This window comes from Python bivittatus, unplaced genomic scaffold (genome assembly GCF_059951505.1).
Source record: "Python bivittatus isolate LINGU-HERP-01145 unplaced genomic scaffold, Pbiv_v1 ctg000350_np1212, whole genome shotgun sequence".
Lineage (NCBI taxonomy): Eukaryota > Metazoa > Chordata > Lepidosauria > Squamata > Pythonidae > Python > Python bivittatus.
Window position 1 is genome coordinate 2,997,659 of NW_028277074.1, and position 27,082 is coordinate 3,024,740.

The 27,082-nt window shown below is 36.2% G+C and overlaps 1 long non-coding RNA gene across 2 annotated transcripts in view; it reads left to right on the forward strand.

Moving 5' to 3' along the window:
* The first annotated feature begins 317 nt into the window (after positions 1-317).
* Positions 318-27,082, forward strand: part of LOC148215110 (uncharacterized) — a 111,408-nt gene continuing 84,643 nt past the window's right edge. For both annotated transcript variants that reach the window (XR_015796749.1, XR_015796748.1), the window contains exons 1-3: positions 318-455; positions 19,175-19,315; positions 22,677-22,772. This is a non-coding gene — a long non-coding RNA (uncharacterized LOC148215110). The remainder of the gene's footprint in view (positions 456-19,174; positions 19,316-22,676; positions 22,773-27,082) is intronic.

The following is a 27,082-nucleotide window of genomic DNA, read 5'->3' on the forward strand; positions in this document are numbered from 1 at the left end:
TACCTAGTGATCAAAGGTTCTTAAGAAGGAAGCTCTGAAGCTCTGTTGTTCAAAACTTTGGCAGTCTTCAGGGATTCACATATTTGTCTGTCCTTCTCTTTGCCATGGTGCTGTTCCTCCAGTAAAATCAAATATCACTGCAGCCATCCTCTATTGTAAATCCATCACTCTACAACATGCTGTGCAAAGAGCTCTAATACAAAACACGAGGCAGCCATCTGCTTACTAGGTCTGATTGCTGCTCTCTGCAAAACAGCTCTGCTTTTAGCACTTAAGAGTGATTAGCTGTAACTCACGGTGCTTGCTGCAGCTCACTCTGCTGCTGGGTAATTAGTGGAGAAAGGAACCTTGGGAATGTCTGAAGTATGAGAGCAACTTGTTGGCAAAGGCACATTTGCGACAAGCTTAAAGTCTGACAAATCTCTTTATGCAAAAAAGGAGATGGAGGCAGGCAGGTAAAGACTTTTCTAAGAATGCATGCTGACCGCTCCCAAGGTCTGCTCCGTGGAGCTTGAAGTATTGGTTTCCTTTCTCTCTAGCAAAACATTTTTTGATTAAATAAGGAAAGGTTTTAATTGCTTCTTCTGTCATGAGTCCAACTCAACCATTTATTTTTCCAGTAGTTGCATCTGTCTTTCATAGGCTGTTTGGCAGGTTCCTTTCTTAGTTCCACAGTACTATTTTCTGTTGTCTCTCTCTCTGGCTGCTAAGGGCCTGGGTCTGGAATGCATTGCCTCCTTATAATTATTTTATGCCATGTTACAAATGCTGAGGGCAAATTCCTATTTAGTTATTTGGGTAGAATCATATTCAAGATCTTTATATGTTCAGATATTCTGCAGAATGGTTAGGAGGAGAACCATTTACAGGGATGATTCATATACGTTGTACATCTTTCAGTCTCCTAGTACGTATACCTTCAACTTGCCTGAAACCCATTTACAGACTTGATGGCATGCAATGAAGCCATATGCATTTTGAATTGTAATTTCCAAAATTACAGATATTTGTAAATTCTCCGAACTGACAGTCTTTCTTAGATTTTGGAAACTAAGAAGTGTTCATAAGTATATTTCAGAATACATTTTATATAGCCTGTAAATTCAGTTGAACAAAAAACAGCTTACTTAAGGAATTGTTTGGGCAGTTTCATAGCAGAAGGCCTAATGATTTTAGTTCCTTTTTAAAAAGAAAAATAATAACCGTTTCTTTAAAAAAAATCAGGATCCAGACAGAGGACAGGCAAATTATTCTGTGACTTGCACTTTTAAAATAAAACTTGTTCACATTGTTTCTTAATATCCAGCATACAAGATAAGATGGTTAAGAAACTGAAGGGATCAAAAACTAAACTGGCAATATCTAAATTGGCAATAGGACAGGAAGGCCTGGCGCAATATGGTTCATGGGGTCACAAAGAGTCGGACACGGCTTAATGACTAAACAACAACAACAAATTGGCAATGTTAACTTCATAGCGTTAGAGCACGCGCGGAGTTCTCTATAGCGAAGCTTCGATACTAACAGCACTTAGCGAAATTGCAAGAGGAAGCAACTAACCACAAACGAGCTAGCTCAGATAATAGGGAAAACTCCTCCCGAAGAGACTAAGTCTGAGGCCTGATAAGAGGAGGGAGGACCCAGAACAAGGGTCTGCAGGGACTGACAAGGTATAAGAGTTAGGGGGAAACTCCTTTAAATTAATGTAAGCAAACAAGGGCAGGGAATAGAGTTAATGTAAGCAAACAAGGGTGGGGAATAATGTATTCTGCTAAAGTATCTTTGACTGGCTGTAAAACTCATCTTCATTATAATGGTAATAAGTTCTGTCCTTTTAAAAATACTATAAAAGGCTGTGGTTTTGTCTCCAAGGGTGTGCCACCCTGCTCTCTCTTGGTGCATGGTGTGGGCACCCAGACTTTTTGCTTGGCCAAATAAAATGCTGCTTAGAGAAGTCCCTGCTTGAAGTCTTTTATTTTGTGCTGTTGATTGATTTCAAGTTTTCTGGGTAGCCCTGAACCTTACAAAACCATAAAGCTAGGCTCCAAATCTGGGCTGCAGAAATCCTGGCAATCACTAGATGGCAGCAAAGAGATATAAAAATTGAAATTGCTGCCATCTGAAGCTACCTGGATTCCTATGGCCCAGATCTGGCTTGAAGAAATTTGTAATAATGCTGAAAAAGAAGTATAACTAAAGAAGGGAAGAATGAATTGATTATAACATTAAAATTACAACAAAATTATTGTACTGCACTTAAAATTGCAATATTGAGATAATAATAATCAGTGCCCCACTAAGCTGTGATCTAGAGCATATTCTAATACTGCAGAAAATTGTCTGTTGAAAGTTCGTATCTAGAGACCCATCAGACTTTTTTTTTTGCGAATGGCCACTTTACTTGCAGCAAGCAAAATCAAAGTCCAAGAAGGAGACTGATATCAAGAGTAGTTCAAAAGTGGGTAAAATTGAGCTGTGTGTCTTTTTCATTTAGGCACTGCTGACTCTAGCATCATTCTCAGATGACAAGCTGAGTATTTATCTCCTAGAAGGGAATTCCACCTGCCAACTAGTGAAGTAATTTATCAATAATGAGGTCAGTCTGGGGGCAATAAAATTTATGGTGATTCTGTCATGCTATACTTTCCTTTTGGAAGACTGAGAAAACAGAAAACAATAGATGCTATCAAATACAAATTGAAACTGCCCTAAGACTTGACAAAAAAAGAAGGAAAGATGATAACTACAAAGATAACTGCTGACATTGAGGTATGATTAGCAAAGTGAAGTTTTCTAAATGTAGTCCAAATGCTTTATTTCCAGTAGTTGAAATACTAATCTTAATCCAGTTCTTAAAAAAAAAATTAGTTTAATGTCTCTTTTAAGAGATTGGATTGGATCTCTAAAATACCACCAACTAAGGATTGTTTTTTTTTTCAAGTTTACATCTGAAAAGTAAGAGGTGGGTTAGATATAAAAGTGAAAGTTGCTATGCTGAGAAGGTAGCACTTGAGTCAATTTGAATGCATTCATAACTCTGAAATTAAAATAAATCCTAGAGAGGTAGGATTTTAAGACTGTGGAGAGCATAGCAGATCTGGCAGTGGAATAAATGCAAAATCCACATTTTAAAACAATTAGCCAATGAAGTTTAATTTTTCAATGTCGCAGAGTGGAGACAAATAATTTGGGCAGATTCATGTATGCACCCCAGCAAATAATGAGTCAGTTCACCAAAATATATCTGTAGAGATTGATGGGTAATCCATTATTTTTACTTTGGGTTATTTTGTACATCAATTTTGCCGTGCTACTTCAGTCATCTGTTTTTTAAAAGAAATAAATGCTTGTATTTGAATTATGTAGCAGATTCTTCAATGTAGCCATGTCTGGATGGAGTATAAGCTCAATATTCCCAGTGTTCACATAATTCTAAAATAGCATGCACACACACACACACACACACACTTCTCTCTCTCTCCAAGAACTGCATCATGGAATGATATACCCCAAAGATACTGTAAATGTGTCCCAATCCATATATTATTATCCAGTTGCAGTTAACAGTGACTTGCTTTAGCTTGGATATTGAACAAAATCCTTAACTTCTTTAGTCTTTGAGCATGTGGTCCAAAAACAAAACGAAGCAAAATCTAACCTGCTTCTTACTCTCTCTCCACACCTAGTCTTAGAAAAACAGAGCTAATAATGGGGATAGAAAATTACTGATTTGATTCAATGAGACAATTCAAAGTATAAGATTGATGTGTTGAATCAATTTTATTTGAGCCGATGATTTGAATTGCTAACTTGAGTTGCTAAAACGTGTGTGCATGCTTGTGCAAAAGCCCATTGTCATATGGATTTGAGGCGCCCAATTTGAAGAGACACTTCAAATCAGCAATTTGAAATGGAGATTCATTTCAAAGGAAAGACTGAGCTTGAACAGCACAGCCCCAAACACATCCCTGCTATTCAATTACATATTTCATTTGTTCACTCCTTCAATGACATTTTTATAATAAGATGGTGCTTTTAAGAGAGAAATTCCCTCAAATCTATTCTGTAATGGGACAATATGCCAGATAAACCTTACACTGAACAATGCATGCTTTGGCATTGGAGTTCATGGTAAGCCAATACACAGTATCTCCAGCAAATCTCTTGTATTTCTCAGTCCCACTAGGATCCTTATTTAGACAGTCTAAAACTGAGCTGTAATATGTGAGTGCCTCCAGAGAAGCATGGCTTTATATTCCAAAAAGCTTAGATAAGAGATGCAAACAGCACCTAGGTACTGTATGCTCCTATCATCAGATTTCTTTAAGAATTTCATTTCCTAAGTGGCTTCTGCAGTTTGTTGCTATTTTGACACATGTGTTGCCATTAACATGGAGTCTTGACCTTAATCCTATAGAAATGTTATGGAAGAATCTGAAGCAGGCAGTTCATGCAAGGAAGCCCACCAACATTCCTGAGCTGAAGCTCTTCTGTAACAATAAATGGGTTAAAATTCCTTCAAGCCGATGTACAGGACTGATCGACGGTTACTGGAAACATTTAGTTGTGGTTATTGCTGCCCAAGGGAGACAAACCAGTTACTGAAAACAAAGATTCACATAATTTTGCCTACACAAATGTGTAGCTTTGGATCATCTTTCTCAATAAATAAATGGACAATCTATTTATTGAGGAAAATGATCCCAAACTACACATTTGTGGGTTGATGTTCTTTCATGTTGGTATGGTACCCCCACTTCAGATTGCTTTATGAAATTCAGAATAATTATGAACTAGTTGCAATGATACCATAGATGACTAAATTCCTCCAAGTTCCTGCTGTACAAAAAAGCATAGGGGTTGGAGACATAAAATGCACCCAAAGTAAGCTTGAACAATTCTAAACTGTTACAAACTCTATGTGCGTAGCTGAGTCCACATGTCAGAAGTTAACTGCAGGCAGCTCCAAGCACTTCCAGCAACAATGGCTGCTACATTGTCCCTTCCATGGCCTGGCAATGCATTGGTGTGAGGGAGGCAAAATGGCTACCAGCCAGGCAGTACCTCTACTCCAAAGAAGAAAACCTCTGCCATCTGACGATCTGTTGCTGTCATCTGCTGTTCCATGGCCACCTCCACTTGCTGAATCACACCGCAAGTCCCCAAAGTGTGCTAGTTCCATCCCAGTTACAGTGCCTGTGCTGCACCACTGATGGCCAAACAGCACAGCAGCATCAGCAGCCAGACTCCACACCTGCTCATACTCTCCTCTTCATTTTTGGCAGCATGATACCCCCCTTATTACCTGCATCTGGGGTGCCCCAGCCCCTGCCCCAGTATACCCCTGCCCCTATGTAATATTCCTCCTATTAGTTAGAGTGATACTTTCTGAACTTTCAATACAAGTAGTCCTCACTTAAAGTTCACAATTGGGACTGGCAACTTTGTTGCTAAGCAACATGTTTGTTAAGTGAAACATCATGTGACCACACTGGACTTGCAGTGTCACTTCCACTGTGGTTGTTAAGTGAATCATCTGTGGTTGTTAAGTAACACATCATATGACCGTGACTTGCGATTTTACTGATGGCTTCTCCATTGACTCTGCTTGTTGAAAGCAGGCTGTAAAGTGTGCAAATGGCAGTCATGTCATGTGACAGTCATTAATACCCACTGGTTGCAAAGCAATTGAACATAAGTTACTTTTTCAGTGCTGTCATAATGGATGGTTGCTAAACAGGACAGTCATTAAGCGAGATCTATCTGTACTTATTTCCTTTTTGCCTTCTGCCTGTGATTTGAGCATTTCAGGTGTCTCCTGACTTGCTCTCTGTCTATAAGGTCAATAGCACACCTACAGTGTCTTAGCCATAGATAGACTTAAGTTCTAGACTTTCCTATCACCATGTCATTTCATGACTTATTTTCTTTTGTATAAGCAGCAGCCTCAGAATACTTTCTTGCAAAAGTTACATTCTTAACTTTAGTGTTTCTCTTTACATCTATTGTTTCCACTGAACAAACTGCTACACAAAAACATTTAATTGGGGTGAGTGTTGGGGGGACTGAGAGGGCTTTCCTCAGCTTGTGAAGATTGTGTAGGATCTTGATGTGAAAGAATGCCACTGTAAATCAGAGAGACAGTCATATGTACCAGCTATTGAAATACAATTCAGCTTGGAACCTGGCAATTGTGTGTTCCTCAAATCTTTGGAAACATCCTATAATAAGAGAGCACAGCTGTTGTGAACTAGCTAAGAATTTCTGTCTGTGATTTTGATGTCTAGTAATATTTTTATGACACTTTAATATACAAATTGCTATATAAATAGAATAGCTTGCTTCTTGCACAGCTATAAAAGTAGGCTTCAAAAATTATGGCAATCTCTTAATTGAAACATTCCTGTAAATTTGTGCATAATTACATTTTAAATTATATTTCATAATATGTTCTAAAATGTTATGAACATTGGTTAATATCAATGGCTAGCAGTCACTATGTTTTTAGAAATATATAATGAATAACTTGGCTATTATGTAATTATAAGCTGCCAAGTGAGTAAACAGAATCGTTAAAGCCTCATGATCAACATAACTTTGAGTAACATATTGAATACTATATTTTATCTGAGGCCAATATTTTTTAGTCCTAGACTTGGGCACATTTGTTTTTATTTATTGTTTAATGTTATAAATCTTCTAGCATATTTTCTACATTAGTGGAATAGAAATGGAGCTTCCATAAATTTGTGAGATTTATATGTTTTGAATTATTTGGTCATTAAGCTTTGAGAAGTATTACATTGTATTCAATGTGCTAGATACATGGTATTTTGCTGTAGAATATATTTTAGAAGATACTGTATTTAATATCTAGTGAGGCTGACAGTGTTATTTTACTCCAATGAATTAATTAAAATTGAACAACAAGACCAACCTTCCAAATTCCTCTTTGATGTGTGGAAAACTACTGCTGTTTCCCTAGATATTTATTTACAGAATTACATGCCTCACAGTGACCAATCTGATTCTTTAGTATTGATTCCTTGCTCCCAGTTCCTCTTCACCAAGGGAATTAAGTAGTGACTTAAAATGTTCATCTGTCCAGAGGGAACTAACTTTGATAATAGGATCAAGGAGAAACTAAAGATAAAAATATGAGTGAGTGGGAAAATACAGTAGGTGCTTTTCAAATAAGGATGACTACAAGCCAGTTTCCAATGCAATCTGTAGCAAAGTTCTTTGTTTCTTTAAATCCATGGCCATGATTAGGTCTGAAGGAGGAAGAGTATTATAAATGAGCTTTCTGTTATATATGCATTTTTAAAACATGAGAGACATAATAAGGAGCTTTAAAGGTGAGGAGTAAGTTGTGACACACCAGATCTGTAGTATCTACTGGATGTAGTTTTTGAGCAAGTCTCTTCTGCAATTAGTTTCAAACTTTGTATCAAAGGGAACTCTTGTTTTTATTGTTTATTGTTTAATGTTAAATCTTGTAGCATATTTATTACATCAGTGGAATAGAAATGGAGCTTCCATAAATTTGTAAGATTTATATGTCTTGAATTATTTGGCCATTAAGCTTTGAGAAGTATTACATTGTATTCAGTGTGCTAGATGCATGCACGGTCTCACTGAGGTATGCCATCCCATATCTGTAAGGCTTTCATGTCCCACAAATATGGCAACATTCTCTTCTCTATTTAGGTGTTTGCTACACAATAGATGTAACTCAAAGAGGGGCATCCACAGGGGTGGTTAAAGACATCAAAATGGTGGGTGCAACTGGGCAATCAAAACCTTACACCTTATTAATGTGTGTAATATTGCATATAAATAAGGGGCAGGGATTCAATTGCCTTTGTAGCCTGCCAGTTTGACATTGTTGACCACCCCTGTGGATGCCCCAGCTCAAAGGTATGCCTTGATGGTGACTCTTCCAACTGAAGTGCGATGTTACATGCACTGTATCAACACAATACTGTGAACTAATTTCAGAGGCCAGAATAATGCTAATGGTAACCATATGGTTGCCTAGTGGTTATAGTCATCTCTGAATGTTACTACTTACATATTTGAGCAGCTGTTCCACAAATCAGCCCTAATATCAGTTATTTATATCATAACTGAGTTTAAAAGAACTTTTTATGTCAAAGGCTACAAACATGCCTAAAGGTAGTATATTCACTTAAAGTAGAGCTAAAAAATTCCTTGAGCTTTTAACAAATTGTTCTTGTATATAGATATTTAAACAGCCATGTTTTGTACACATCTTCTTTAAACTGTTTAATTATACAAAATATTAAAGTGCTTTTTTTAAAAAAGAAAGAGCAGGGAGGTGTGTGCCTTTAATGATTCCCTTCTTTGATTTGGGACCTGATGGATGATTTCTTTCATCAAAAGTCATGTGTATGGCTAAATATGAAACCTGTGTGGTCACTGTTTGTTCAGTTGTTGCGTATTAGCTCCACGTGGTTAAAACGATCTGAACAAATAAGAGGGCTTACGCTACATTATATTACCCTTTATTAGTAGGAAATTGAAGTCTAGAGATTATTATTAAGCCTCAGCCACTAAAGTCTGGCAATGCTTGGATAGAGACCTTTCAGACTGACCTCTGATCAGCTGTATTAGAGGGATTTTATCCTTTTAACTAATTAAATAAACAACCCTGTTAGTATTAGTTTTACTCATAGCCATTTCATGAGATCAACTCTCTAATGGACCACAGGACAAAGGGAATCAAGTTCCTATTTGAAAAGGAATACTATATTTTGCATATTAAATTCTGGCATAAGGGTCATCCATTGCTCAACTCCTTCACTGTGATTCACTCACTAGTATATCCAATATCAATGGGCTTTTTATTACAGAGAGTAACCCCAGGATTTCTTGTGAGCTGAAATGTTCTGAAGGGAAGCAAAACAATTTAATATACTATACAATGATCCTCTGGGAATTTCTTTTTTGGGGATGCTGTGAAACATAGGTAAGAGAAGCTTGAACTATTGAAGATGTTAAGAGTTAAAAGGTCAGTCTTTGAAGTGATACTGTGAGCTTTTTCGGGAACTTATTTGAAGAGTTATTAAAAATAGACACTAATATAGCTGAAAATGAAAATATCAACTATGTAATTTTATACAAGTCTACTCAAAATTAATTTTAATGTGCGTGTGTTACAGCCTCAAAGAAGCTTGCAACTGAAATAAAAGATATAGCTGAAAGATATTGGGTATTTCTCCACCAATATGACATGAAACATTGATGGGATATATAAAATGTTAAAGTCTGCTAGTTTGTTTGGGGTGATCTCCAAGAATTAAAAAAAAAAAATCCTGTATTTAAAATATCTAACACCTGGTATTGTTCAATTTTCTCCCAAGAAAGCTTGAGTTTAATTTAGTATACGCCTCCAAAGCTATTACTGTATTATGATTAGATCCTTTTTCCTCTGCTTTTGTATGATTCTGAAAAAAACCATTAGGAGCTAGGCACAAGATAAATCTTTCTAAAAGCTACTGAAATGTTGGGAAGTTACAAATACTCACTATTATCTCTTTAACATATTTATTTTGTCCTTTTGTATGTCAGCCTTCAAACAGTTTGTCTCTGCTGTCTGAGAGATTATTCTATTAAACCAACCACATTTCACCACCTTTCCTGGAAAGCAATAGCTGGCTGCTTCTTCTGAAGTCAAGTCTCATATAGCTTCAAACAGGAATAGAGAATCTCTGGCCCTCAGGTATTGCTGAATTACCTCTCCAGCAGGCTAAGCTTTGAAATCTAATGGTGGAGGATGCTAGGAGCTGTAGTTCAGCAATATTAGTTATTTGTTCTAGGCCCACGATGTTTGGATCACTAGATTAATTCTTTTTCAATAGAATTTCTTGTATGTATGAAATCATGACTGGGCCTTCATGTTTTCAGAAACAAGACAAATATCCTGCTTATGTATCTGTTCAGTTGGCAATAAATACACTTGCATGTCATGCTGTACTGAAAGCATAGTAGTTTGAGACAATTCTTTTCATTAGAGAAGGGGAATATATTCATAATATTATAGAATCCTAAATTACAGTATCTACTGCTCACCAATTCAGAATTTACATAATTTAACATATTTTATATTTGAGATTACATAGGTGGGTAATGTGTGTTTGTACATTGCATGTAGCTCTTAGTGCTGCAATGTAGGAAACAGTATTTTGGCTTGCAAAGTAGTCTGTAGAGCAGAGATCCTAGCTTGCACAGAATATTGTGAGCCTGTTATTAATCTTATTTCTGCCATTCAGTTTATACCACTTAGCAATTTTAGGCTGATTCCAGAATTATTCTATGAGGAGAAAGGTTGTCTGCAATTGTGGTCTGCTGATCGAATGAAGATGGAGACTATTTTATAAAATGACTTTTTTTCCCTTGGAGCTCCTAGTGATTTACTCAGTATTTTCTCCTGGTGGAAGGGAAAATCAAAACAATAGCCATAGGCTCCGTTCATTCAAACTACGGTATATTAGTAGTAGTAATATTAGCAGTTCAAAATGTGTGTCCTATTTACAAAGCCAGGTTGCCCAAAGCTTGTAATAACATGTACATTTTGGGGTAGTACTGTGAGTTTCTCCAGCAAGAATATATAAGCAATGTCCTAATGTGTGCATTTTACATTTACATTGTTTAACTGATGGATACTATCATAAAGGGAGAAAATAGCATTATATAAAAAGAATGAGTGATTTCTTTTCTTTTGGCAAAGGGGAAAAATGAACTCTACCCCTCTTCTTGCTTCAGAAATAAAACCTAAATCTGTGTTCCTTCCACCAGACTGAAATGCTATGTAGCCTGACATATAGCTAGCTTGTATGACTTTAATATTTTGAATCTACAATTGCAAGAAATGGAAAATATAAATGAATCTGTATTTATTTATTTATTTATTTATTTAATTTATTTATTTATTTATTTATTTAATTTATTTAATTTGTATAGCCACACTTCTCATATAAAAGTGACACTTGCTATTTCAGACAAAATAAAGGGAACAGAAGAAACAAAAATAATTTTCTATTGCCAGTCCTAAGTTAGTGACTAGGTTTATACATGCTGCTAGGACATTATTTTGTTAACCATGTTGTGTTTCAGAAACAACAGTTGATCAGTTTCCTACATTATATTCAGACATGCAAACTACAAAGGCTGGGTTCACACTTTGTGTTAATCTATAAATAACTCATACTGTTGTATGAAGTCAGTCAATATATGCATGACATTTGATGGTCTAATTGAAAGCCATGGAGATCTGCATTTGGCCCATAGATGTACCTCCACATTAAAAAAAAAAAAAATTAAATGTGCTTTCAAATAAAGCTTGTCCCATCTTTGGGTGTCACTTTACAAAGAACAGCATGAAAACACCAGAAATTGTTAACGCACATTGTGTAACAATTACTGAATCTATCTATAGTGATTTTTAAAAGTTATTCAGATACACATTTCTTACAAAAAAAGAATTATATTTATTTTACAAGAGTTAAGTTGGGTGCACATATAGAACAAAATTATGTGTAGAGATGGAAATAGAGTGTTATGCACTTTTTAGATAATTTCCCTTTGGAAATATCATTATAATATACTGTAGGAGTTTATGGTACAAGTTAGTATGCTATGTTCTCCTAGCAAATTTATTGAATAGACATATTAATGGTGCAGTTCTACATACCCTTTCCTGAGAATTAATCCCCTTGGATTCAATAGGAGTATCCAAGTTAGGGTGATTATGCATCAGTTATACATTATATAGAGAAAGAGAGAGGGAGGAATAGAAGGAGGAAGGAAGGGAAGGAAAGAGGGAGAACATGGCCCTTTCTTGCCTTCTTTTTAGGATGGTACAACAGTGCTGATTTATATCTATAACGTTCAAGATTTAGAAATACTTATTATAATTTAATTAGTAATACAGTATATCTCACCATAGTGATAAATAACACTGAATATTGTCAAAAATTGCAAGTTCTGTCCCATAAAGAACAAAAATATTTTTTTCCTCCAAAGTTAGTGTTTTTTTAAAAAATATTTATTTTTCATAATAAATCCTAACGAAATTCTTTTTAAATGATTTTCATTGCAATAAACAAATATATTATTAAAGAAATATCAGTGGGATAAACTAAAACTCAAGACAACATCTCAGCCAATTTAAGACCAACTAATTGGCATGAGAAAGAAGCTGAACTAAATGTATGCATACTTCCCCCGTTTATACCAATGGATGCAAATCTGGATTTTACCAATGAATATGTTATGCTGTAATATTGGTGAACTTGTAGAGCAGGCAAGTGACAAACCACAAAACCTCTTTAGCAAAGAAATCATTATTTCCTTTGCCAGGGCTACCAAACTCTAAACAACCACTAGATGGGAGGGAAGGAAGGAAGGAAGGAAGGAAGGAAGGAAGGAAGGAAGGAAGGAAGGAAGGAAGGAAGGAAGGACTCTAACTCTTTGCTGTTCTCTAGTAGTTGTCTGTTTTTTGCAGTCCATATCTGGTAGTATATTGTCGAAGGCTTTCACGGCCAGAATACAATGGCTGGTGTGGGTCTTCTGGGCTGTGTGGCCGTGTTCTGGAAGTTTTGTTTCCTAACATTTCGCCAGCATCTGTGACCAGTATCTTCAGAGGGCAGGAGCACAGACAGGAGCAGTTCTTTCTGTGCCCAGGATGATGTGACCCTTTTGTGGGTATTTATAGAGATCAGCAAAGGTACCTGAAGGGGTGGGGGTGAGGGTGGGGGAGGGTTTGGGTTAACGAGTGGCTGCTTGTTTTGGTGTCAGAATATGTGTGTATCTTCCTGGGGGTTAGGCAGGTTTTTTCTTCTATTGAGTTGTTAACGAGTGGCTGCTGAGGGTGATTAGCATGTTCATTGTGTGAATTGTTCACATGTCCTGGTGGTTGAGCTGAGTTCGTTGACCTTTTGCAGGCTGTATTTTTCAGGATTGATAGCCAGGTTTTGTTGATTTTTAGACTTTCCTCTTTTTTATTGAAACTGTGCTGGTGTTTGTGAATCTCAATGGCTTCCCGGTATAGCCTGGTATAGTGGCTGTTGGTGTTGTCCAGTATCTCTGTGTTTTCAAATAGGATTTTGTGTCCAGTGTGCTTGAGAGCATGTTTGGCTACTGCAGATTTTTCTGGTTGCTGTAGTCTGCAGTGTCTTTCGTGTTCTTTTATCCTGGTATGGATGCTGCGTTTTGTGGTCCTGATGTATACTTGCCACAGCTGCATGGTATGCGGTATACTCCTGCGACGGTGAGGTTTTGTCTTTTGCTGATTTTAGCATTTGTTGTATTTTTCTGGTGGGTCTGAAGATTGTTTTGAAGTTGTGTTTTTCCATCAGTTTTCCCATGCGGTCCGTGACCCCTTTAATGTAGAGCAGAAATACTTTGTTGGTGGGTGGCTGTTTTTCTTCTTCAGTCGCATGTTGTTTTATTGGTTTGATGGCTCTTTTTATTTCATTCTTGGAGTAGCCATTTGCTTGTAGGACCCAATTAAGATGGTTAAGTTCAGAGTTTAGGAATTGGGTTTCGCAGATACGATTGACATGATCCATCAGGCTTTTGATAATGCCTCTTTCCTGACGTGGGTGGTGGTTGGAGTTTTTGTGTAGGTACCGGTCTGTGTGGGTGGGTTTTCTGTAAACTTCTTCCAAACAATCTTCAGACCCACCAGAAAAATACAACAAATGCTAAAATCAGCAAAAGACAAAAGGGATCCCCTCACCGCCACAGGAGTATACCGCATACCATGCAGCTGTGGCAAGTATACATCGGGACCACAAAACGCAGCATCCATACCAGGATAAAAGAACACGAAAGACACTGCAGACTACAGCAACCAGAAAAATCTGCAGTAGCCAAACATGCTCTCAAGCACACTGGACACAAAATCCTATTTGAAAACACAGAGATACTGGACAACACCAACAGCCACTATACCAGGCTATACCGGGAAGCCATTGAGATTCACAAACACCAGCACAGTTTCAATAAAAAAGAGGAAAGTCTAAAAATCAACAAAACCTGGCTATCAATCCTGAAAAATACAGCCTGCAAAAGGTCAACGAACTCAGCTCAACCACCAGGACATGTGAACAATTCATACAATGAACATGCTAATCACCCTCAGCAGCCACTCGTTAACAACTCAATAGAAGAAAAAACCCTGCCTAACCCCCAGGAAGATACACACATATTCTGACACCAAAACAAGCAGCCACTCGTTAACCCAAACCCTCCCCCACCCTCACCCCCACCCCTTCAGGTACCTTTGCTGATCTCTATAAATACCCACAAAAGGGTCACATCATCCTGGGCACAGAAAGAACTGCTCCTGTCTGTGCTCCTGCCCTCTGAAGATGCTGGTCACAGATGCAGGGGGAAACGTTAGGAAACAAAACTTCCAGAACACGGCCATACAGCCTGGAAGACCCACACCAGCCATCATATCTGGTAGCTCTACCTTTCCATGTTAGTGTCCTATGAATGGGGTTAGTTTGCTCATCCCTTGGCTCAAGATAACAGAAAACATTGCTGGCAAAATTAGATCTTGAAATGCTAAGATTCTGTGCAGAACCCTCAAACTCCCAAGCCTCTGGTAGAGGCCCTGAGATTGAGCAAGACACATACCACCCATAGGGGTGAGAGGGGATTTTGTGCATGTGTGTGTGTGGTTTGTGTATGAGAAAGAGAGAGAGAGAGAGAGAGAGAGGAAGGAGAAGAGAAGGGGACAGAGAATAATCTCTTTCATTAGCGCTCATTCTTTCCATTCTTACTGCTCATAATGCCAGTGTTGATCTCATCTCTGAGAATGGAGTTTTGGAAGTGAGTCAGATATTGGCTTTCTTCTGCCATTGCTCTTTTGGCAGCTATTAATTCAGAAACTCTTGCTTCAATATCACAAAAGTCTGGCTGCCTTGCCTAATGTTCCTACATACTTAGGGGAATTTTCAAATTTAAACCCCAGTATTATTAATAATACAAAAATTGTCTTGCTGAATCAAAACTAGGGTCAATTTAGTTCAGCAGCTTTTTTCCCATTGTGGACATCAGTATGCCCATGGGAAAAAAAGGCATTGCTCTCTCCCACTGTTGCATCCCACAACCACTGTCATTGATACTCAGTTACTTATCAGTAATTGCACCTGGACATTCTTATACAAATTTAAGAATGTCCAGGTGCAATTACTGATAAGTAACTGTTCTGGAGAGGAAGTTATTTCAGAGTGAATATTTCTGGGCAAGTCATATGCTTCTTGACTGCACAAATCAGCCACCTGAGAAATGATGACATTATATTAGGTTTACTTGTATTTTTCCTAGTTTACACTGATCTGATCATGTATGCAAGGCTCAAAGACATTTCATGTTTTGGGTCTGTCTGGCAGATCATCTTAAGTCAACCATATGAAAAGGTTCAACTTCTCACATCCACAGGAACTAGAAAAGATTAATTGTAAATTCAGCAGAGTTGTAAAAGCATACAAGGATAAACCCATTTGAAGTACAGCAGGAAATGTCAGGATTTTCATATAATAGTATAATTTAGTAGTGGTGAAATTGTGACAAGTCATAGCAATCCTTTTAATTCTGGTTTATGTTTTGTGCCTGTTTCCAGATAATACTGCCTCTTCAATTCCAGCACAAAATCACTACAGGAAATTTGCTTGATATCAAAACCCTTAAATACAAAACAGTGAATTAGCTAGATGAATGAAGATATCTATCTATCTATATTTATATCTGTATATATCTATATCAATATTGTACGTATGTATATTGACACACAGACATTAAGTAACAATGCAATGGAGCTTTTAATATTAAGTAATTAGCTTGACTGAAAGTTTTATTATGTAACAAATACTTTGATGGAAGTTGCAGCGGTTTTTTTTTTCAATGTTGTACTCAACTTTGAATGAAAAATCTAGAAAATGTTAATGCTTGTCATATTGGAATCCTAAATTTTAACTAATTTTGATAGAATATCTTATATCTTTCTGTTCTCTATTTTCAATACTTTAAGTTATCTAAATAATAGAATGTCAATGATCTTTATATTATATCAACATCACTGTACTGAAATAATACAATATATCAAGACTTACAGCAACACAATAAAATGGAAAAAATCTTCAATAGATTTTTTTAAATGAGAAGAGGCTCAAAAAATAATCTTTTCTTAAAAGTCAGCCAACCTATGTACAAAAAGAGAGCAGTAATGAAAACCTGGCACTTTTTATTTGTAGGCCCTCCAGTAGGTCCATCTCTGCTCCCAAAGAGTGTTGCAAAATGTCACCTCCTTCAGCCTTGAGGAGGTAATTGGTGCAGCTGCTTCTGAAGGCTGCCTTTCTGCTGGCAATGTTAACAAGACAAGCTATGGGAATATAACAAGCAAAAGAAGGTGCAGGTGTTACAAAGAGAGGTACCATGCAGCAGGAGATCAGCTCTCATTAGTGAGGATTAAAAAAAAAAGTCACAGTAAATGCTGAGACACATTTCTTTGTGGATATCTGTCAGTACGCAGTGGAAAAGTGTTACATTACTTCACAAGTTTACCAGGTACTAACAGACAGATGATAATGATACTTGACTTTGGAGGCTCCCTATCACATCCGATAGGAAATATTTCAGAACTGATTTAGGATCCTCATTATGCTTGATAACGGGACCATACCTCCGTCTAAATTTAATCAAGTTGATAGTCTAGGAGTTTTGTTCATGTTGTATGTTAGCAGATGTATGAGTATATGGGTCATAGTCAATACTGGTTCTTTCTTATCCACATGGACAGAACAATACTCGCCAAGCACATGTACAGTATTTATTCTTCCTTAGAGAAGATAATATATGTAGCTCAGGGTTGAACTGTGGAGTCCTTGGGGTTCTCTGAGCTTGGTTGTTTTCTTGCAAATGTTTTGTTACCTGGCTAGGTAACATCTTCAGTGCTAGAATGGAGTGGAGTTTTTTCTCTGTTTATATACAACCCCCGCTAGTGTTGGTGGGGGTGTTAAATCCGAAAATGCAAGGGAATTCCTGGAAGCTTGGTATCAACAGGCACATAGAGATAAATAACATCTACATACTATTCAAAAGAGACAATAAAAAGGAAACAAAAGACCAGAACATCTCCTTGCCAGCAATCATCATCCAGTTAAGCAGAGATTAGCACCAAGATTATCACCAGCAATAAAGCAGTACCCTAATCAAGGAACTACCAAGGGGGGGGGAACCCCCACCTCCACCAACACTAGCAGGGCAAGCTACTGTATATAAACAGAGAGCAAATCCCACTCCATTCTAGCACTGGAGATGTTACCTAGTTGGGTAATGAAACATTTGCAAGAAAACAACCAAGCTCAGAGAACCCCAAGGACTCCACAGTTATTCTTTCTTGGCAGAAAAGATAATATATGCTGATACAGGAGTAGTTTTGCAGGAACCACCACATCTAGGACCCTGTTGTATCCCAAGCTCCATTCAGCTTGTTTATTCAGCTTGTTCCCAGTACAAAAGAATGTATCAGGAAGCTCTGCTGTTTTTTTGTTTTTGTTTTTAACAATTTTGAAAATAGCTATTATCCTCAAGGGTCCTTCCTGCCTGCCTGCCTGCAAGTACTAATAGATGACATCTTTTAACCCCCCTCTCCTTGGCATCCAATTATCCAGAATTGTCCAGAATTTCTGTAGAGGAACTGGTACAATAACTTGATACTTTTTATAAGTTGCCTTCAGCTCATGACCATGCAGGCCTGTTCTAAGTTTTATTACTCCAAGAAAGGTGAAACCTGCTGATCATTTCCAGAAGTTAACATTCTTCTCTCAAAGTCCTATCTGGATGGTGTCTTGTCCACCCCTTCAGATGAATGTTTTCAATGACTTCCAATCTAGAGCCTACCTTTATTTTAACTTCAGTATGACCCATCATATGCATTTCATTGTGGATTTTTGTTTCAGTTTTTTTTTTTAAACCATAGCATTTGCCTTTTGAACAATTCCACAATTCCCCAATGTTCTCAGAGCTTCCGATAATTGATACAGAACACAGTTTGATGGAGGTCCCACAACTTTGCCCATCTTTGCAATACTTAATGGTAGTTAGATCACTAGTCATTCTGATTTTAGAAAAGGTGGTCCCTATCTGACTTCTTCCTCTCCACCTCACCAAGGCATTTTATATGAACAATCAACAAAATATTAACTCCCCCCTACCTTTTTTTGTTGTTGTTGTTGCAGGTACAATGACAATGATCTTTGTAATAAAATGAAGTTTCTAAACTATGTATCAGAGGTAGAGCTGGGGACAAGGATTGTATTTTGATTCACAGATTTAAAGACATATAACTCACTTTGCCTTTTTCTTTTGGATTTTTGATTTGCCCTCAAGTTGGACCACAGGTCTACTTAAGTAGCCAGTATATTTATGAATATTAGAGCACAAACAGTCAGATTCCAAAGATTTTTTTGAATTTTCAGTATAGATTTCTTTGTTTAATGTCTGTGTTTCCATAATGGCAACCAAACTGTAGGCTAACAATTGTTGCATATGGAAAAATTAGATGGCCCTCAAAAATCATCTTCTAACCTTCTGGAATTTGCTACAAATTTATCCAATTATGATAGATTATAGGGGGCTTGTGGACTAAAAGAGAGTGGTGACCATGGGAGTGTCTGAGCATGGCACATATTTTTCATTTACTATTTTCACTTTTGTTTCATTCATGTAAAAGAAAAAGGGGAAAAAAAGATAGATACTGACCATATGCATCTTTATATTCTTAGTCAAACTGCACTGAATTGGTCTGAAAATGAGTTACAAAGCTGATATGATTCTCCAATCAGGCAAATAACTAGGAATGGAGGAATGTACATCCAGTTTCTATATTTAATGATAGAAATAGTGATTTTTGTCAAGTAAGAAATGATCCTTGTTTGATACTATATGCCTTCATTAGCTCATATTGAAAAGATTTACTCCAAAAATACAAGTGGGTCTGAGTATGCCAAGTTTCCTTATTTCTTCATATATTGCAGATGTCTGTAGATGGGTGTCTACATGTACAAAAGCCTTCACAGACTAAAAAATCAGTAGTATATGTTTCAGCACTTGTCTCTCCTCCATCCCCTTTGTACAGCTGGAAGTGAAAGTTGCAAATGGTGATCACATGACTATGAGATGCTGCAACCATCATAAATGCGCACCAGTTGCCAAGCACCCAAATTGCAATCACCTGACCACAGGGATGCTGTGATGGCCGCAACTATGGGCACCAGTTGTAAGTCCCCTCATTCAGTGCAGTCATAACTTTGTTGTTTTTTTTAAAGTAATTATTATTATAAGAAAATTTTATATAGGCTTAAAGAACTACAGAAACATAACAGAAAAAGTAGGAAAAAAGAAAATATAAAGGAGTAAAAGAAAAAGTGAGATAAAAAAGAACGAAAAAGAAAAGTATCTATAGAAGTGACTTCCAATCTTCTTTGCAGCAGTTACAAACACAGTAATTACCATCTCCACCCTCCCAAACCGAATATCATGGGTTCCCTTCTTCCCATAAACAAACCTTTTGAATCAATGAATCCCGAAATCACCTGTTCATTTTTATCCATTTTCAGCAAAAAATCCATAAAGGGTTTCCAGTCTTTTATAAAAGTAATTCCAGTTCCCTCCTTAATCAAACAAGTCAATTTAGCCATTTCTGCAAACTCAGCCATTGTCATGATCTAAGCACCATCATAATTTTGAATGGTTGCTGAATGAGTGGTTGTTCAACAAGGACTATCTGTAATGCCTGGATGGAATTAATTGATCACTGATTGATAGCTTAAGGAACTGAGGGTTGATACCTTGTTTCTGCATCATGTATCTACTTCAAATGAAAATCATAGCCAACCATTCAAATTAGAAATTAATCATAAAAAAAAATCAGTATTTATGAAAAAGTACATATATTATTTGGAAAAGCACTGCATCTACAATAAAACCCATCATCAATTTGTTTTCAGCTATTATAAACCTACTATCAGATTTGTCCAGTGCTTGTTAACCAGAGCAAGCCAATAGGGTTTACTGAAGAGCAAACTATAGGAATTCACTTCTCCTTTATTCCTGGAGTCAGGGGGCCATTTTTTCACCTGCATAGGCCCTGGCATTTAAAAGTTAAATTGCTTTTCCAGGTATAAAGGAAAAAGGGTAAAAAAAGAATAATTTACTAGTGCAATGTAAGTGAAGGTACTTTGTTGTTAGTCATATTGAGTTCAGTGAGACTTATTCATAGATAATGTATAGAATTATGGTTTCAGACAAATTTTCTATTAAGTTTATGGGCACAAAAATCAGAAATGCTTACATAATTGCAGAAATAAATTATAAATGTGTGCAAGATTATGCAAAATTTAATCTCCTATATTTTAGCAACATTCTTTTCTACTTCACTTCTATAAAACACTGAATGTACATAAATACTGCTAGAGCTGTATCTGTTGATATTACTTCTCTCCCCACATCTTTTTATATAGTTTGCTGTCCATTTTTCATTGCTTTGATATTTTTTCTATGGTTACTCTTGACAGAGATTGCTAGTAGCAGTACATCAAAATTGAGCTGTGCCTCAGGAGGCATACTATTTAAGCAATAATGTACAGTAAGGAGAATGTTTCTGGGGGATTAGTGTGAACTGCAGATGTGCGGTGAAATGTGAGGCTAAAGGACAAGTGATTCCAGCTACCTGCAATTTCTAGTAATTCTGTCAGACTTCTCCACGAGAAATACATTATGCCTATTATTAGAATTGATTTTCTTTTTCTCAGGTGTTATATGCCCATGTTGTTTTTAAGATATGTTGGCAGTAAAACACTGCTGGTTAGGAAAGGAGAAAAGGAAAAACTGAATTCTTTTCTCATTTTTAAAATCCACTTCAGAGTAGAGAAGTTCCTGAATCTTACACACTACAAATTTGTGTGTGTCATCACTTTGTATAGAAATAAATAATGGCAGAGTTGCCTAGGGCTAATGCTGTAGAGCCCTATATATCCCATAAATAAGTGGATGGTAAAATGTCTCCAATGATTTGTTGACAACAAATTTGCAGGTCAGCAGTATCATCCTACTGAAAGAATGAAGACACAAAAAAGAAAAGCAGTCAATTTCTGCCAAACATCCTGCAACCAAAAAAGAAGGAGGGGTGATCGAAGGTTCAAACCTAAGCATTGGTTTTGTCTAAGACTATGAGTTATTCTGAGGTGAAACGAACATGAGCAAAATAAATGGTAACCTCTTAAACTCCCTTTCCAATTTTGTGCTACCAAAATATAGCAACAAATTGCCATACATAGTATGGTATTCATATTGATAGTATGAATCCTCATTTATTTGTGTCTGGACAATAAAGAGTTAAGATGCGCTAAATCTTTCTTTAGATAGTTAGTACATCAAGAATGTCCACAGAAGTTTCCCAACCCACCGACACATTAAATTAGCTGAAAAACCGACCTACCCATTTGTGTGACATTAAATGTATCCTATACCTTGTAACCCTTGGCCATTGCAAATGATAAAAAGCAACAGAGGCTTTAATATACCAAGAACAATTCCAGCTCCAGTATAGATTAAGTAGATCCAACTAATCAGAGAAGCTTCTGCTACAAAAGTAAAATATTTTCTTATAACCCAATTATATGGCTGCCTACAATAGGTCTTATGGTTTGCTCCTTAAAGAACAGAGTCGAAAGCTGCTATTACTGTACCTACCTGTTGTTGATCCTTGAAATGAAAATCAGTGAAACAAATAGAACACAAGCTCTTAAAATGTAGTGACCCACTGGGGATAAATTTTTAATTCTATTTTTTACTCAGGTTCTTTTGCTGTTTCTATTTTCATTGTTACCCTGAAGTGGGAAAAAATTAACTGGATTAGACTAGAGATCCATCTGGTCTCACATATGTGGCCATCCAGATGTTTCTAGAACATTTCTACTATAGACTGAATGAATCAAAGAAATTGTGAACATAGCAATGCTCTTTTGATGTTTGACCTCATTACCAGACTGCTGTTGAGAAATAGTGTTTCTGATATTCTACTGAATTATCAAAGCTAGTAGCTCTTGATCAAGCTAATTTTTGTGAAGCCATCTAGCATAGTAATCAGTGCCACATCTTGTGGAAATCCTGTCACATTTTTTAAAAATAACATTATTTTATTTTTCCTTAACCTGTGAGAATAAAATGATACAATTTCTAGCAGAACATTCTCAATCTGGTAAACTCCAGTTGATTTTCATCCCCAATTGTCCCCAGCCAGCATACAGTAGTAAAAGATTGCCAACTGGGGAAGGCTGTTTTATGAGAAAAGGAAGGGAATATTTTTTCCACAGGCTCATTATTATTCATATGTAGACCCAGAGAATAGTTATGACTTGACCAACATATTGGGACTGGAGTGTTAATCAAGTATATTAGCAATAGAATTAAACTATTTAAAAGAATAGATAAATGTATAGGTTTGGATAGTGAATAGTACTCAGTGTGTTATGTTGCCTGAGATATTCTGGATAATTCTGTCACTTTCTTATCCAGACAAATTGACCTAATTCCTTCCATCAATTGTTTAACTAATAATTATCTGACTCTTTATGTAGATAATCCAATAACCCATAATGGTTGAAAAAAAGCAGAATAGAATATGCTGCTGCTGTTTTGTCATTTGAAGAGTTGACTTCCTATTTTCACATGAGGTGAGTATTTATTACAATCTATATTGAAGTTATGTAAACTTGTCAGGATAGGGAGCATGGTGGCCATTCCAGGAAAACATCTTGAAAAGCCACCCAGAATTGCTAATTAATAGGATATTAAAACCACAAGTATCTTGGCCTACTTGTTACTTTCCAAAGCCAAAGCATACCACATAAATTTAAAGCTCTATTAAAGATCATTAAACAGTATGAAAGGTCCAAAGACATTTCAGATTCATTAAGATTCATTGAGACAAATTTGGGAAGAAGGGAAGCCTGGCCTCTCTTTGCTGATTCAAGTGGAATTTACTAGTAAGAGAAGAGCCAACACAAGGTGGTGGAACCAAACTAAAGTCCCCAAATCGTGCGGAGCATCATCCAGAGCCATTTATTATAAAGCCAGAGCAGCAGCTATGAGCCAGTGAGAGACCTCCAGGAAAGGAAGCTTTCTAAGTAATCTGGGTAAAATCACCACCAACACACATTAAGCCATGTTGGAGGCCTTAACAGAGAGACAGGGGAAAAAAAATCAGTTAGGTCTGACTACAATAAATCGTGGTCCTAATGTAATTAATAAGCATTTCATCTAGGAAAACATCTAGTTCAGATGTAATAAAAAAACATGGCTTGCCCTTCTGGACATGGCTTTGGAATGCAACAGTTCAGAAACATCTACTGTAAAGCTTCACTAGCCACTGCACCAGGTATTTGGAAAGCATCAGAGAAGGAGAATGTAATCATACCAGATATGTATCCTCGCACGTTAGCAGACTGACTATTATTATTAATATGAATATTATGATTAGTAATAATTTTAAACTATTATTAATATTATTATTAGACTGACTGACAGGCAGCAAAATCCAGAAATAAAATGTTAAGGCATTTGCAAAAGGAGAGAGAAACAAAAGTAATAAAATATACCCAGTCTTCCACAATTGTTATTTTAACCATATTCTCACAGAAAAAAGGGATCAGTTTGCAGTTTTCTTTCCATTATTATCTTTGACACTTCTAGCAGTTTCTTTCTTCTAAATGTGCCTCCTCCTCCTTCCATGTATTGTATATTCAACCTCACCTATCAATTTCTTTCTCCAAGAGAATTGACCTTCCTTAGGTATATTCCCTTAAGGATGGAAATTAAATTTGGATCCATGAAATCTACATAAATAAGATGCTTATCTATCTGGAAGTGAAAATGAAGCTGAGTAAAGGGTAACTGCATCCTATACATGGAGTTCTGATGATGATAGTGCTAGGGACTATTTGTAACAATGGCCATTTTAATACAAACACTTATGCAATTTTGCCAATGCCCTTTTAATTTCGTATTATTCCTTCCTGCTACTAGTTATTAGCTGCATTAAGAAATTGCTTCCATAAAAAGGTTGGACAGCATTCCTTTCTGGGCAATATTCAAGCCTGAATTATGTTATATACCTAAAAAAAAAAAACCAACAACAGCAGGGACGAATGATTATGTATGCACTTTTACTATTTAAATGTGTTGCTGTATTAGACATGGAAAACTACACAGGCTTTCTGCCTAATTATTCTGGATTTTATATTTAACGGTCTCTTAATATTCAGACAGGATTTAAGATAATATTTTTTCTTAAGAATTGCTGACATCTCATTTCAAGGCAGTACCATCATTGTGAAAGAATTCTCCATTCCTTTTGCATCTAGAGTCTACTGAAATGCACTTTGTCTTTTATTAATCATACCATTGGTAACTACTGTAAGGAATGCAGGGTGTGAGTGACAAATGAATAGTCTGTCCATGTCATCACCAGCAGTCAAGTCTGACCTGAAGGCAATAAATTATCTTATTGATGAAATTTGAAACCATACTTCCACCCATTTTAAAATACATCTTGCCATGTGAAAGATAATTTATTACAAAGATATGTGGTACATGCTAGAAGGAGTACTGATCTGCTTTACTATAGTAATACTTGGGGCTAGTCTAACTGATATTATTTGCATGTTTAGCTGATTCTATCCGAAAGAAAGAAAGAAAGAAAGAAAGAAAGAAAGAAAGAAAGAAAGAAAGAAAGAAAGAAAGAAAGAAAGAAAGAAAGAAAGAAAAAGAAAGAAAGAAAGAAAGAAAGAAAGAAAAAGAAGATGATGATAGAGATGATAGAGATAGAGTGTAGGGGCTTCCAATTCCAGTTCTAACAGGGTAGAAAAAATGGCACTCACATAGGCTGAAAACATTGATACAATTAGATTTAATTTGTCCTTCAGCTAAGAAATGGAAAATGGACAAACTGACACGCTGCAGCTATTTTCTATTTCTATTTTCTAAGAACATGCTTGCTTTTCAAGCTAGGAAGAACCAAGGTCTTACTTTCAGAAGGACTCATTCTACCACCTCCATTACTTCTGATCAGTTGTTGTAGCATTTATGCAGCCTTGAGACTGTTGCAATGATTGTGTAGAAAAGAAACCGCAGCTATTCCTTATTTTAAAGATGAGCAAGTTACAAAGCCTAATAGCTGCAAAAGATTGGTGCCATTGACGTCCTCAGATTCTCTATAATTTTTATATATTCTGTTCTAATCCAGTCAAAACTGATATTCTCATAGGCCTGTTTTTTTTTTTTTTTTAAAGAAATGAAAGAAAAGCTATCTGATTGAGAAAAGCTGTTTCCAGGGTATATCTGTGCCAGGATTTATAGTCTTTTTCTGGCATTGGAAAGACCACTCAACTGTTGCAAAGAAAGTGGGGAGAGAAAATAATACCCTAAAAATAGTTTTCAAGTTTCAAGAAACTGTCCAGTTTAGGTAGTTATTAAATATAAATGTTCTTTTAATTTTTTTCCTTATAACTACTTCTTACAGCATTACAATGAAAAAAATTATCATGAGTGACAAGGTTTGATAGTCTAGGAATTTAATAAATACTTAAATAAATTTTAAAATTGAAAATAAGCTTCATGAAATTAAAATAGTGTTAAATTAAAATAGACTAGGAAACTAAAGGCTATTCAGTTAATAATTAGTGAAAAAGAATGAGAAAATAGACTGACTAATATTGGTTGTGAAAAACTTGGAAAAACTATTTAAGTGATACTTGCCTAATGCTACTGTGGGAATAGGGATTTAGTGAATGTCCCTGGGCACCACAACCAGTAAAGTTTCACCATGACTACCATCTACCCAACTTCATAAATGAAAATTTCTGCAAAATGACTTCCAGGGAAAAGATATGGGAAAAGATGGTTCTTAACAGCTAAGATCAGTGTACTATGCTCATATATGCTAATTCTCAAACATTCTCTTGGATTCTTTTGGAACTCATAATCCTTTGGATAATTAAATGGTCCTACTTTATTCTGCAGTTGTTCAGTTGTATTTATAAAGTGGAGTAGTGGTAGTATAGAAACATTCAAATCATCCACAAACTCAAAAAAAAAAAAAGTTACACTTTCTAAATAGATTGTTTAATATGGAATGTAAGAAAAATCTCTCTAGTTGGAGTCCACCTAAGATGGACTCCTTCCTGAACAAAGAAACAAGTACCACACACTTTTAATATAAGGACTAGAGTACACAAGACTGGGTGTTTTGGTATCTGAGATGTATGCCCTGAGATTAAAAATGCAATAATATTTTAAGACTCTCTGACCATTTTAAATTAGATTGACTGCAAGTATTAGAATTTTTTTTAAATATCCTATTAAATTCTTCCATTAATCCAGAGACCTGCAGATTAAAAAAACATAATGAAACCAAAGATCAATTTGTAATGTCTTCAGGCTGAATCTATACTCTGGTAAAGTTCCATGTTTACCCTGCATTACTCAAAATACCAAATCACTCAAGCATCACTATGATTTTTTCTTTCTTTCAAAGGATACAAACTTGACTGGTTTGAATACACAGTGGCATTTATTAAAGAAAATACATTTTTCAACAAACAGAGAAATATTTGTAAGAAAAAAAACTTCTCTACTTTAAATGAGATTTGAGTAACCTTTGCTAGAAGCTAAAAGGAAAAATGCATTGTTTAAATATACTTCCAAGGTATGGTGAAGGAGAAACTAGCTCAGCATAAGCATATGCTCTGCATGTAGAATATCTCAGGTTCAGTCTCTGGATTCTCCAAAATCTTGTAAGGAAGTTCATCTAGACTAGAGATAAAGCATCTTCACATCCTCTATGATTCTAGCTCCTATTACAAATAGCCAAACATTTTGATAAGCAAACCCTGCATTCTAAACAGGTGATATTCTATTCAATTAATGGGCATATGTGTTTCCGGTTGGGAAGGGAGGAAGCGAAAAATATTCCTGACTGCTTATT